This window comes from Microcebus murinus, chromosome 1 (genome assembly GCF_040939455.1).
Source record: "Microcebus murinus isolate Inina chromosome 1, M.murinus_Inina_mat1.0, whole genome shotgun sequence".
Classification (NCBI taxonomy): domain Eukaryota; kingdom Metazoa; phylum Chordata; class Mammalia; order Primates; family Cheirogaleidae; genus Microcebus; species Microcebus murinus.
The window spans coordinates 6,020,008-6,033,155 of record NC_134104.1 but is presented as its reverse complement, the minus strand read 5'-3'; positions in this window follow the sequence as shown (position 1 = coordinate 6,033,155).

Sequence of the window (13,148 nt, the reverse complement as noted above, 5' to 3'; positions counted from 1 at the left end):
TGTGACTCTATTCCAGGATTTAGCATCAAGACCTTCAGACATGGGCAGCTAGGGCCCTGGTGGCTGGGCTAGAGGGGAAAAAAGATGGTAGGAAGGGACCAGCCCAAGCATCTGTGTATCTGCAACATTTTCTGAATCTGCAATACCCGGTGTTCTGACAGAACTGATGTCTGTAAGTGCGTGTGTAGCAGACACAGATGTCTGTCGGTAGATGCAGACGTGTGAGGGATGCAGCAAGTGTGTGCATTGTGCCATCGCTGGGCTGAATTTCAACTACGATCTTCCACTTTCAACGGCGAAAGCCAGAGCTCAGTGCACTTGCCCGAGCTGCAGCTGAGCGGCAGGGCACGTGTGCATCAGTCTAGTCTTGGGGACAGCCTGAGGCGGGCCGAGGGGGTCGAGATCCACGCTTGCCCCTCTGAGGTGACCTCATTGCCGGCGTTCACTACCCACCTCGAAGCCCCGGGGCTCCCAGGTGCTCTCTCTGCGTGCGCCGCCGACGTTCCGCTCACGTCTGCCCCAGCCAGGGTCTGTGCACTGCTGTTCTTCCTGACGCCCCCAAGAACTGGGCTGCAGACTCCAGTTCCTTCTCTTTCTGCTGTCTTGTCCCTTCCCCGAGACAACCAAAGTCTACCTAGGCGAGGGTGAAAGGGAAAGCATGGAGTCAGCGTTTCTGAAAGATACCCCGACACCTGCCCTGGGCTGGGGGCTACTGGGAGGTTCAGACTCAAGAAGCGAATTGGGCCAATCAGCCTCAGCCAATCACAACGCAGGACGCGCCTCCCTACAAAGGGAGCTACGAAGTGCCCCCCTCCCACGTGCTGCAAGGCTGGGCAAGCCCCGATCTAGACAGACAGGGTTAAAGTAGCTCTCGAGAGACACCAAACGCGTATTGTCTGACTTACAGTACGGGCTCGTGTTAACAAAGCCGTAGCCAAAACCCTACTGGTTATTCCTGTTTCTCTCACAAACCAGCCCAGGCTCTGTTTCCTTCGAGCTCCTCGTTCCACCGCAGTTGTGGCTGCAGGCCCTCTGGGGAAGGAAGGAGAAGGGAAGGGGCCTGACCCCTGGGAGGGCAGGACTCTAAGGTGGTGTGACTGCTTCCCTCCCCGGGGCCACACCTGGGAGGGCAGCTGGGGAAGGTAGTCCTCGTGTTGCCCAAAACCAGGGCTGCTATTGCTACAGAAAATGGGACAAATGGAGATTAAAGGACAATCGGTGACGTTCTTATACAATCTGTACCATTCATATGGCAGTTAACCTTACACGGCCTCTTCCTCCTAATCCGGCCCCGGAATCTCCTCTACACCCCAACGTGACAGCTCAGGTGACAGTAGCCACCTTTACCTTTCCTGCAGCTTGTAATGTTGTTTCTTCCCATGAAACTGGTCTTTGTATTGAGCTCGGTGGCCAACAGACACCTGCCATTACCTGCCCAACACGCACTCAACGCACACACACACATTAACACGCACACACATTAACAACACACGCTTCTCTGCTAGCAGACCCCCACGTGGTCCAAGGCAGCGGAGGGGAAGCCCCCACCCAGTGCTGGGCCCTGATTGGTCCAGACCAGGTGTGGCCGATCCTTTCCCCTCTGCCACCCAGAGGTGGCCGCGCCAGCAGTCAGTGCTGGCCAGAGAGCTGCGGCGGACATTCCCTGCAGGGCCCTTCCAGGAAGCCCTTTGCTTTCTCACCACGAAGGGCACCGTGGCTGGCAGCACCCTCTCCTGCACTGTCCCCTCCCACCCCGGGAGAAGGCAGCTGCCCCCGGGGGCCGAACCGAAAGAGCCACAGAGCCGGGTCCTTGACGACCTGGTGGAGCCCCACTCAGGGCTTCCTGACAAATCCGACTATTCGATTATTTGGTGCTAAAAACGAAATGAGCTATCAAGCCATAAAAAGACATGGAGGAGCCTTAAATGCATACTGCTAAGTGAAAGGAGCCAGTCTGAAAGGCTACATACTGTATGATTCCAACTCCATGACATTCAGGAAAAGGGAAAACTTTGGTGACAGTAGAAAGGTCGGTGGTATCCACCGGTTGGGGGAGGGAGGGATGAATAGGCACAGAAGATTTTTAGGCAGTGAAGCTATTCTGCAGGATACCATGATGGTGGACTGTCATTATACATTTGTCCAGACCAATAAAATGTGCAAGACCAAGAGTGACCGTAATGTGCATTAGGCACGGCAGGCTGACAGTGAGGTGTCAGCGTATGTTCGAGTGTGACACATGTACCCTCTGGTGGGGAATGTTGAGGGGAATGTTGAGGGGAGGCTGGCCGCAGGTAGAGGACATATGGGAAATCTCTGCACCTTCTGCTCAATTTTGCTGTGAACCTAAAACTTCTCTAAAAAATAAAGTCTATTCATTTAAAATATGTACATGACTATTCGTGGCTATTTGTTTCTGCCTCTGCAGTCAGGTATCTGTGTGATGCCTGCAACCAAACGTGCTTCCAACAGACAATCTGCAATCCGCCTTCCAGCACCTTCTCTTCCACCACCGTTGCAAACTCACAGAAACGTCCAATTGCCTTCCCAGGGGGAAAATCCGGGGGGGAAAGCACCCGAGTCCACGAGCACCACGGCTCCTGGTGGCCCAGCACTGCCTGCACGGCACGGCCCACGGCAGGCCTGGCTTTTGTGGAGCGGGCAGTCAGCTCGGTCCCCGCCAGGCGGCTCCCGCCTACGAGTGCCCGTGTGACCGAGATGACCCTGGGTCCTCTCCAGGCCGGCAGTCGTCCACCACCACCGAGTCACAGTGGGGTTGGCTATGTGGCCGTCGGTCCTGGAGGGCAGGACTCCGTGGGGCCTCAGGGCGTGATGCCGGGCCTGCCCCCGTGGAGGAATTCCCTCCGCGTTTCTTGGAAAGAAAAGCCAAGACACACCTCGAAGCCCCCGTGGAACTCTCACCTGGCCAGTCGGCGCGCCTTGACTCCAGTGGTCTCTTCTTGGAGACCACATTCGGTCTCCTGGACTCCAGCTCCCAGCTGTCCCGGGGCCTCCGTGGCCTCAGCCCGAAGGGAAGCGCCAGAGATCCCGAGAGCACCGTCCAGGTCGGCAGGGGCTGCAGCAGAGCCCGCCTCAGGAGGCGCCTGCTGGGAGCTCTGGACAGGCCAGGACAGCGAGCGTCCAGAGAGGGCAGCCCCTTCCCGGGTGGCTGTCCGTCATCCCGAGCGTGGGCCACATGTGGAAACCACTTCTGGGGAGGGGAGGCGGGACTCTGGAAACGAAGCCTCGGCAGGGGCTCCGGCCACCCACCCAAGAAGGGAGGCCGAGTGGACGGGCCCACAGCCGGCACGGCCGTGGGGGAGGAAGACGCTCAGCTTGCCGGCAGCTGCAGCGAGACTCCTTCTAAAGGGACGGTGGAGAAGCCCGGGCACTTGCGGTGTCCATAGATGTAGTGACGCCAGGAGAGACCGGGAACACCAGTATGGAGAGGATGTGGCAGGGCCCAGAGCACCGAGGCCTGAATTTGGAACTCGCAGGGGTGGACACGGAAAATCAGGAGTGTGATCTCCGAGAGCCCTCAGTCAGCGGTCCCTTTAACTGGTGACAGTCTCCGCTCCAAAGAAACTGAGGCAACCAACCATCTGGAGCTCCTGATTCAGTAGGTTTCCCCGCAGACGGGTTCCCCTCGAGGGAACAAAACCTCCCGAATCTTAATATTATTACTATCTGCAGGGCTGAATGTTCTAGCACTGCTGACAAGAACAGCATCTTCCAGGGAAGAAGGATTGCTTTTTTTTTTTTTAATGTTTGGTAGTAACTATGATAGCCAGAGTCTCATAAAAATTGTGAAAGAAAAAAAAAATCCTTAAAAATATATATTTTTAAAACAGCAGACATTTTTAAAGGCTGATGCATACAGATTTCTTTGATAGGTTTTTTTAATTGCTTAAGGGTCTTTGTAGGGAAAAGAACAGAGAGTAGTATTTACACACACACTTTATTTAGAAGAGCAAGTTATAACTGCAGGTTATAGACCAGCAGCAGCAAAGAATCTTTGTTGAACAATACTGCCCCCTTGTGAGCAATCGTTGCTTAACTCTTCCTCTAAGTGTAGCTGATCGCACATTCTGATATACAACTTGTGTGCTTTGCACCCCTTTAACACTTGCATTCCAGAGGGAAGCGTGCATATGCCATATGACCTCTGAGTAAGAAGAAAGTTGACTTAAGGGAATTGTCATCAAGTATTCACGATGGAGTTCACAGCAGGACTTAAGAAAATGTGGGCCGCTGATGGGTGAAGAAAGCTTCACTTCCATCCCAGTTTTTTCACTATTCCCCATGAATAAGTGAACTGCAAACGTCCAAGGGAGTTTAACGTGTAAATTCCTCCCAGCCCATGTAACTGACCTGCTGAATTTTTTGCAGTAACAAGAGACTGCTGTTCAAAATATTCCCAGTGACTTTTAAGACTGTCTATAAAGACAAGCCCACACTGGTCATTTCTGCCCTGTTTATGGGGTGTAATCATTGGCACCATCCCACACTGCCTTAGTCCTGATCTTCATCAAATATTTACCCAAAAGCATCTGCTAGATGCCAAGTTGCAGGCTGGGTACTCCATGCCCCGGCTACTCAGCCCCGAGCTCCTCCCACCCACAGCAGCTGCAGTACCTGGGGTGGTGTTGGAAATGCAAAATCTCAGCCCCACCCCAGCCCCACCTGGTTTGAATCTGCATTTTGACAAAATCCACACAAGATGCACATTAAAGTCTGAGAAGCTCTGTGCTGGTTCTCAGCCTTGAGCGAGCATCGGAATGACCTGGAGTGTGGGCTGACTCGCAGATTGCTCGGCCCCACCCGGAGTGTCTGATCCCATGGGTCCAGTGCATGTGTCTAACAGCTGCCCAGATGACACCGTGCAGCTCATCCATGTGGGATGGGCGCTTGGTCTATGTGCACAGCATTAAGGAAAAGTCACTCTCTTTGTTTGGACATCCGTATGGAAAAAAATCCAATGTCTCTATGTCAACAACATCAAAATCCAATTCTGAGTGAATTACAGATATGAAGGTAAAGTCATAATGGGTCTAACAATAACATACAAGGAAATCTTCATGACCTTGGGAGTCGGGAGAAATTTCTAGAACAGGTCACAAAACATCCGTCACAAAAGGAAATAATTGATAGGTTGATTACGTTAAAATTGAGAACTTCTGTTTGTCAAAAGATGGAATTAAGAGAATGAAAAGACTAAAGATAGTGGGAGAGTCTATCTGTAACCCATATAACCGACCAAGTACACATATCCAGAATATATAAATAATTCCTACAAATCAATAAGAAAAATATCCCCAAAAAGATCTTTTTAATGAGATAAAGACTTGAAAAGACCCTTTACAAAAGAGGATATTCAAATGGTCAATAAATATACAAAGGAGTTCAACCTCATAAGTCATCAAAAAATTATAAATTTAAACCACAAAAATGACATATCATTAGAAACACACCAGAATGGCTGAGAGTGCAGAGTGATAGTACCAAGTAGTGACAAAGTTGGGGGCAACTGGAACTCTCAGGCCCAGCTGGTGAGAATGTAAATTAACACACCATCTCAAAAGGCCAGATGATGGGCAGGCACCATGGCTCACGCCTGTAATCCTAGCACTCTGGGAGGCCAAGGCAGGAGGATTGCTTGAGCTCAGGAGTTCGAGATTAGCCTGAGCAAGAGCGAGACCCCCGTCTCTACTATAAACAGAAAGAAATTAGCCAAACAACTAAAAATAAAAATAAATTATCCAGGCATGGTGGTACGTGCCTTTAGTCCCAGCTACTCGGGAGGCTGAGGCAGGAGGATTGCTTGAGCCCAGGAGTTTGAGGTTGCTGCGAGCCAGGCTGACTCCACGGCACTCTAGCCTGGGCAACAGAGTGAGACTCTGTCTCCAAAAAAATAAAAAGAGGCTAGATGACCATACATACATATCCCACAACCCAATAAGTCCATTTCTAGGTATATCACCAACAGAAATGTGTATATAAATACATTAGTTCACAATGGCATTGTTCTTAGTACCCCAAAACTTGAAACAAGCCAAATGTGTACCAGTAGACCGTGGATAAATTGTGGTATATTCATTCAGTAGAATACAATGACAACAATGAGTGAGTTACTGTTACACATACAGCATGAATCAATCTCCCAAATACATATTGATTAGGTCAAAGAAATCAAACATACTAGGCCATTCCCATTAGATAAAGTCCAAGAACCAGTAACACTAATCTACAGAATCAAGATGGTGTTCTCAGAGGGGAGGAGGAGGAGGAGTGACCAGAGCTGGCATAGAAAAGTGTCTCACCATTTTGGGACAATGTTTTGTCCCTTTTTGTCTTGGGTGGTGGTTATGAGAATGTGTCACTTTGTGGTTATTCACTGAGCCGTATACTTTTTTTTTTTCAGTATATTACGGGGGTACAAATGTTTAGTTTACATATATTGCCTTTGCCCCACCTGAGTCAGAACTTCAAGCGTGCCCATACCCCAGACTGTGCACACTGCACCCATTAGGTGTGAATATACCCATCTCCTCCTCCCCCTTCCATCTGCCCGACGCTCGAAGAACGTTACTACTGTATGTGCCCTTAAGTGTTGGTCAGTTAAGTCAGTTAATACCACTTTGCTGGTGAGCACATGTGGTGCTTGTTTTCCATTATTGGGATACTTCACTTAGCAGAATGGGCTCCAGCTCCATTCAGGATAGTACAAGAGGTGCTGGATCACCATTGTTGTTTGAGCCGTATAGTTGTGATCCATGCCCTTGTTTGTATGTGGCAGCTCCGGCCACTTCTGCCCCAAGCTGTGTTCTCCTCCTCAGGATGGCTAAAAGAAGACTTTCGTGAAGGTCAGATTCTGTGCTTTGTGAAAGAGAAGACTCTGTTGTGTACGTAAGTACTCTGGCTTTTAAATCCTAAAATCTCTCCTGGGGCTTCCCCACAAAGTGCCTGGTATTTACCTCTCTCCTGGCTGCGCTAATGAAGACTATCTAGATTTGTACGACAGGTGCATATGGTAATTAAGTACAGACAAACTCACAAAAGCACCGGAAATCAAAAATAGACTTTTCCAATACAGTCAGAATTAAAATCCCTCTTTAATGAAAAAAAAATCTTTCTAAAGAGACAACAGAAAACTCAAACTGATAAAAATGTAGAATGCCTTCACAAATTGTTTGGGAATCAGATCACTACATGACCTGGTTATTCCCATTTCAAGAGTAGGAAAACAGAGGTTAAAAAAAAAAAAAAACACCAGGGCTTAAATGCTACTTGCAAGTGGCTGGCATCAAAGCCTCCCATCCACACCCCAGGCAAACGTCACCTGTCACCGCAGCCTGCGCCTTCAGCCTGCAGGACCCGGCATCCGCAGCCCGAGTGACACGGCAGGTAGCCCCGGGGCAAAGAGGCTCAATCTTCCACCAGAGGAGCTTCCCTGCCACAGGGCTGGGTGAGCTGCTCCGGGTTTTCTCTTGAGAACACACTGTTTGCAGCATTGACGGGTATCACTGTGCCGGAGCGACCTGGTCCCTTTCTACCTGCCCGGAGAAACACAGAAATGTTCATGTTTCACATCTGGACCCCTCAGAGCCTCCTGGCTTCCAACCAGCTAGGAGGAGACCCGGGCGTCTTCGGGGAGTGAGGGGAAGGTAACAGAGGGCAAGTGAGCCCAGAGAGGGTGCAATCATCGCCGTCACCCTCGTCACCCTCGGTTCTCTGCCAGAACCCGGGAATCCAGGAAGGCAGGAAGACTCAGGACTAGCTGAACCCAAGTTCGAATCCTGATCCTGCCACTCGCTAGCTGGTGATGGGTAAATTACTCCCCTGATCTGCAGTTTTCTCAACCATATGGAGTTTTCTCTCCATAGCTTGGAGACTTGTTCTGCGTATTAAATATATCTGGAACGTCTAGAGCTTGGCTCACGGTAGACACTCCATTGGAGCAGGTCTTTTTCCCACTCTCTGGTGACAAAGCAAGCAAACCGACAACCACCAGCAGTTCTGAGAGTCGCAACATCTCTTTCAGGATCCTTCCAAGCTCAGAACCCTGCCCCCTCTACCCTTATTCCACACACCCATAATGACTGCTGCAGCCCTGCCTGCTGTCTGTCCTGAAACTGGTAGAACTTTCTGGAATCCTGGACATGTTCTATATCTGCACTGTCCAAAAGCCACATGGGGCCACTGGGCACTTGAAACATGGTGACAGCCACGAAGGAACTGAATTTCTAACTTAATTCTACGCAATGTGAGTGTAACTGGGCACATACGACCAGTGGCCACTACACCGGACAGCTCGGTCCCAGAGACCTTGGCTTACAAACGCACGGTCCCCGGCAAGGACCAGACTCGTTCCAAGCAGGGGCGGCCCGTCGCTAATTAAATTAAGCAGCCCAAGAGCTGCTGGCAGGATCACATGGGCAGTATCCAGAGCGACGGCCACACGAAATGCCAGCGCCTGGGCTGGGATTGTGGAGCTAAGACAAATATTTGTCTTACGCTTGTACAGAGTAAGCAATCCTGATCGAACACAAACACAAGTCCCAGCTGAGCCCTTTTTCTTTGTCAGGTAATCGTGTCTAAGTCATTTTTGTTTCTCTCTTCATTGTTTCATACCTCACGTGCCCACCCCGCACCCCACACACACGCACGCACACAAGCGAAACCCTGTGCACTTAGTACTCGGGTGTGCCAGCCCCCAACACCTGCTCTTCCCTGGCGGCCAAGTCCCACGGTGAGTGCTCCAGCCTGGAGTTGCCGAGGAGAGCCCGCTCACGGTTGGCGAGCTCGGGGAGAGTCTGGTTGCGCTGCTTCCTTCTCCAGACCCACAGCTCCTGTGGCCTTCGGGGGGGCTTGCCCAGGGGCGGGTCTGCGTCTCGGGGACTAGAGATTTTATTTTCTTTAAGACCAGCCAGTTACTGGCTACAAAACAGAAGGCTCAAACTCCAAACCGTCGGTGCGTTCGGCAAATCTTGCGAGCCGAGCACGCGTGGACACTGTTCCAGGTAGTGGCATAGACACTGTTCCAGGCGGAGAGTGCTCAAGCACGAAACCAGCACAGACCGAGGCTTCACTTTTATGAACCTTCGTTCTTGGGGAAGGAGAGGGACAGACAGATAAACAAATAGTGGATTCGAGGCACCGATTAGAGTTAGGACAGAAAATAAAGCGGGCAAGGTGACAGAGGATGGCTGGGTGGAGTGGGGTCTCAGGCTGCTCGGGCTGCCGTGATAAAATGCCCTAGACCGGGTGGCTGAACCAGCAGACGTGCATTGTCTCACAGTTTCTGGAGGCCAAAGTCCAAGATCAAGGTGCTGTCAGGGCTGGTGTCCTTTGAGGCCTCTGTCCTTGGCTGGCAGACGGCCACCCTCTTGCTCTCTCTGTGTTTTCTTCTTCTTTCTTCTTTTCTTCTTTCTTTCTTTCTTCTTCATCTTCCTTCTTCTTTCTTCTTCTTCTTCTTCTTCTTCTTCTTCTTCTTCTTCTTTCTTCTTCTTCTTCTTCTTCTTCTTCTTCTTCTTCTTCTTCTTCTTCTTTCTTCTTTCTTCTTCTTCTTCTCTTCTTCCTTCTTCTTCTTCTTCTTCTTCTTCTTCTTCTTCTTCTTTCTTCTTCTTCTTCTTCCTCTTCTTCTTCTTCTTCTTCTTCTTCTTTTTTCTCTTCTTCTTCTTCTTTTCTTCTTCTTTTTCTTTCTTCTTCTTCTTCTTCTTTCTTCTTCTTCTTCTTCTTCTTCTTCTTCTTCTTCTTCTTCTTCTTCTTCTTCTTCTTCTTCTTCTTCTTCTTCTTTCTTCTTCTTCTTCTTCTTCTTTCTTCTTCTTCTTCTTCTTCTCTTCTTCTTCTTCTTCTTTTCTTCTTCTTTCTTCTTCTTCTTCTTCTTCTTCTTCTTCTTCTTCTTCTTCTTCTTCTTCTTCTTCTTCTTCTTCTTCTTCTTCTTCTTCTTCTTCTTCTTTCTTCTTCTTCTTCTTCTTCTTCTTCTTCTTCTTCTTCTTCTTCTTCTTCTTCTTCTTCTTCTTCTTCTTCTTCTTCTTCTTCTTCTTCTCTTCTTCTTCTTCTTCTTCTTCTTCTTCTTCTTCTTCTTCTTCTTCTTCTTCTTCTTCTTCTTCTTCTTCTTCTTCTTCTTCTTCTTCTTCTTCTTCTTCTTCTTCTTCTTCTTCTTCTTCTTCTTCTTCTTCCTTCTTCTTCTTCATCTTCTTCTTCTTTCTTCTTCTTCTTCTTCTTCTTCTTCTTCTTCTTCTTCTTCTTCTTCTTCTTCTTCTTCTTCTTCTTCTTCTTCTTCTTCTTCTTCTTCTTCTTCTTCTTCTTCTTCTTCTTCTTCTTCTTCTTCTTCTTCTTCTTCTTCTTCTTCTTCTTTCTTCTTCTTCTTCTTCTTCTTCTTCTTCTTCTTCTTCTTCTTCTTCTTCTTCTTCTTCTTCTTCTTCTTCTTCTTCTTCTTTCTTCTTCTTCTTCTTCTTCTTCTTCTTCTTCTTCTTCTTCTTTCTTCTTCTTCTTCTTCTTCTTCTTCTTTCTTCTTCTTCTTCTTCTTCTTCTTCTTCTTCTTCTTCTTCCTCTTCTTCTTCTTCTTCTTCTTCCTTCTTCTTCTTTTCCTTCTTCTTCTTCTTCTTCTTCTTCTTCTTTTCTTCTTCTTCTTCTTCTTCTTCTTCTTCTTCTTCTTCTTCTTCTTCTTCTTCTTCTTCTTTCTTCTTTCTTCTTCTTCTTCTTCTTCTTCTTCTTCTTCTTCGACAGATTCTCACTCTGTCACCCAGGCTAGAGTGACGTGGTGTCATCACAGCTCACAGCAACCTCACACTCCTGGGCTTAAGCAATCCTCCTTCCTCAGCCTCCCAAGTAGCTGGGACTACAGGCATGTGCCATCATGCCCGGCTAATTTTTTCTATATATTTTAGTTGGCCAATTAATTTCTTTCTATTTTAGTAGAGATGAGGGTCTCGCTCTTGCTCAGGCTGGTTTTGAACTCCTGACCTCAAGCCATCCTCCCGCCTCGGCCTCCCAGAGTGCTAGGATTACAGGCGTGAGCCACCGTGCCCGGCCCCTCTTCCTCTTCTTATGAGGACACCGGGCACAGCGCAGGGAGCCCACCCCCGCGCCTCTTGTAACTCGATCGCCCCCCTTAGAGGCCCCATCTCCAAATGTGGCCACCTTCTGATGTGCTGGGCGCTGGGTTTCCAACACACGGATTCTTCCCACCATGGCAGGTTTGTTAGGTAGCAAGTGTTTTAGACGGTGTGCGAAGAGGAGGGGCACGTCAGGGCGCCATGGACCGAGGAAGGGAAGAGGTCAGGCTGATTTCTGACCTGGACGTCCTGCAAGTAACGTAAGAACAGAAAGAGCCAAGCACTTGCTGGTGGCGTTTGTCGGCTGAGTCCCTGAAGCCAATTTGTTCTGTACCTGGAGGGAGATGGGTGAGCCACAGCCCAGTGCCAGGGAGCAGAAAGTCGGAAGGGGGAGGGGCTCCTCCGCCACTGGGGAGGGCACGCACAGGACACAGGACACGGCCTCCTTCACCTTTGCCAGCTCTCGGCCTAAGGAAACCCGAGTGGCCCTGAGCAGTGAGTGCCGCCCTTGGTTAAGTTTCCTTATGAAACGCTTCACTCTAGCAGCCAGCACTAGCCGTCCGAGAAAGGTGCAACTTCCAGATGCACCAAAGAAAGACCTAGAACGCTGCGGGGAGAGCCAGAGAAGCACCAGAGGGAGCACAGAGAAAGCCGGTCTTTGCTAAGGCAGGGCAACCTCGCCCCCGAGGGGGGAGGGACACCATGGTGGAGCCCAACGGGCATCTGTCTCCCCAGGCGCCCGGAAGGGCAGCCCAGAGGAGGTGCCTGGGGGACCCCCGCCCCAGTGGGGAGAAAGGAAGCGTCAGGCCTCTGTGCTTACCTTTGGGGAAGAGGTGGTGGAGAAGACGACAAGCAACCAGATACAGCTGGGGACTCCAAAACCCCAGGGGGCTAAAGCCAAACTGTCGTCCTCGCGATGTCCCCGCTGTGGGCGAGGCAGGAAGCACAAAAGGCTGCTCAGAGTTACCAGGTGCAGGAGAAACTGTTGTGTTCCTGGACATCCACGCCCTTTCCCTCCTCCAGGGCTGGGGTGGGCAAGCCCGCCCCGCTGTCCTTGGCACGGGGGAGGCGTGAGTCTGGCCCGCTGGCAGAGCAGCAGGAGGGCGAGGGCGGAAGGGGCGCCCAGCTGTCTGCAGAACCTCGTCCCTGGCGCCTCTTCCCGACCCCTCGCCCCTGGGAGCTGCCCCCCACGGTTCCTGCTTCCACCCCAGTGAGTTGTTTGGGCCAATGCGACAAGAGTGTGTCAGAAGCAGAAATCGAAACAAATTTTCAAATTTTTTCCCTTGGGCTTGCCCTGTTTTGTGGCTGGTGTCGCTTCTCCTGCTCCGTGTCACTGCCCGAGGCTGGCCTCTGGAGGGGAGGCAGCGGGGCGAGGCCCGGCCAGCCCTGCAAAGGCCCGAAGGCCCGGGTGAGCCGGCATCCTAGACCCGCCAGCCCCGGCCCAGGAAGTCCACAGAATCGTGGGAAACAATAAGTATGTCTTGTTTGAAGGTTTGGGGTGGTTTATTGAGCAGCAGATTCTAATGCAGCCATAAAAACGCCCTGCACAGCCTCCCACGTTTGCTCCTTCCCCACCCGCAGGGAAGGAGCTCCAGGACCTAGAGGACGGAGGAGCTGAGAAAACGGAAGGAGCCCGGTCCCCGAGTGACCGCGTAGAGCAGAGTGTCCCCTCCCCCTCCCCCACCCACATGGGAATGTGACATGGACAAGCAGTAACTTTGCACTGGGTTGGGGGTTGGGCTGGAATTTGAGGGGCCTTTGCTGTAGCGGCCAGCCTATCTTGACTCATGCACCACCCACGTTCTAGAAGCTGCAATCTGCCAACACACTTGTAGAAGGCGCTGCCCCGCCAGGCCACAGGCCCCGGCAGCCAGCGAGGGGGAGTCCCCAACCTCCAGACCTGCCTCCGAGTCACCTCTGTGTCACCCTGGCACACTCCTCCATCCACTGCTGCAATGCGTGTTGGTCGCCAATGACTGCCAGTCGCACGGTGCCAGCGGCCAAGACTAGCACGGTCCCTGTCCTTGAGGCATCTGTTTGCAGTCTAGGAGGGGACTGAGGCGGGAGGACATGCACTAGGCAAATGAC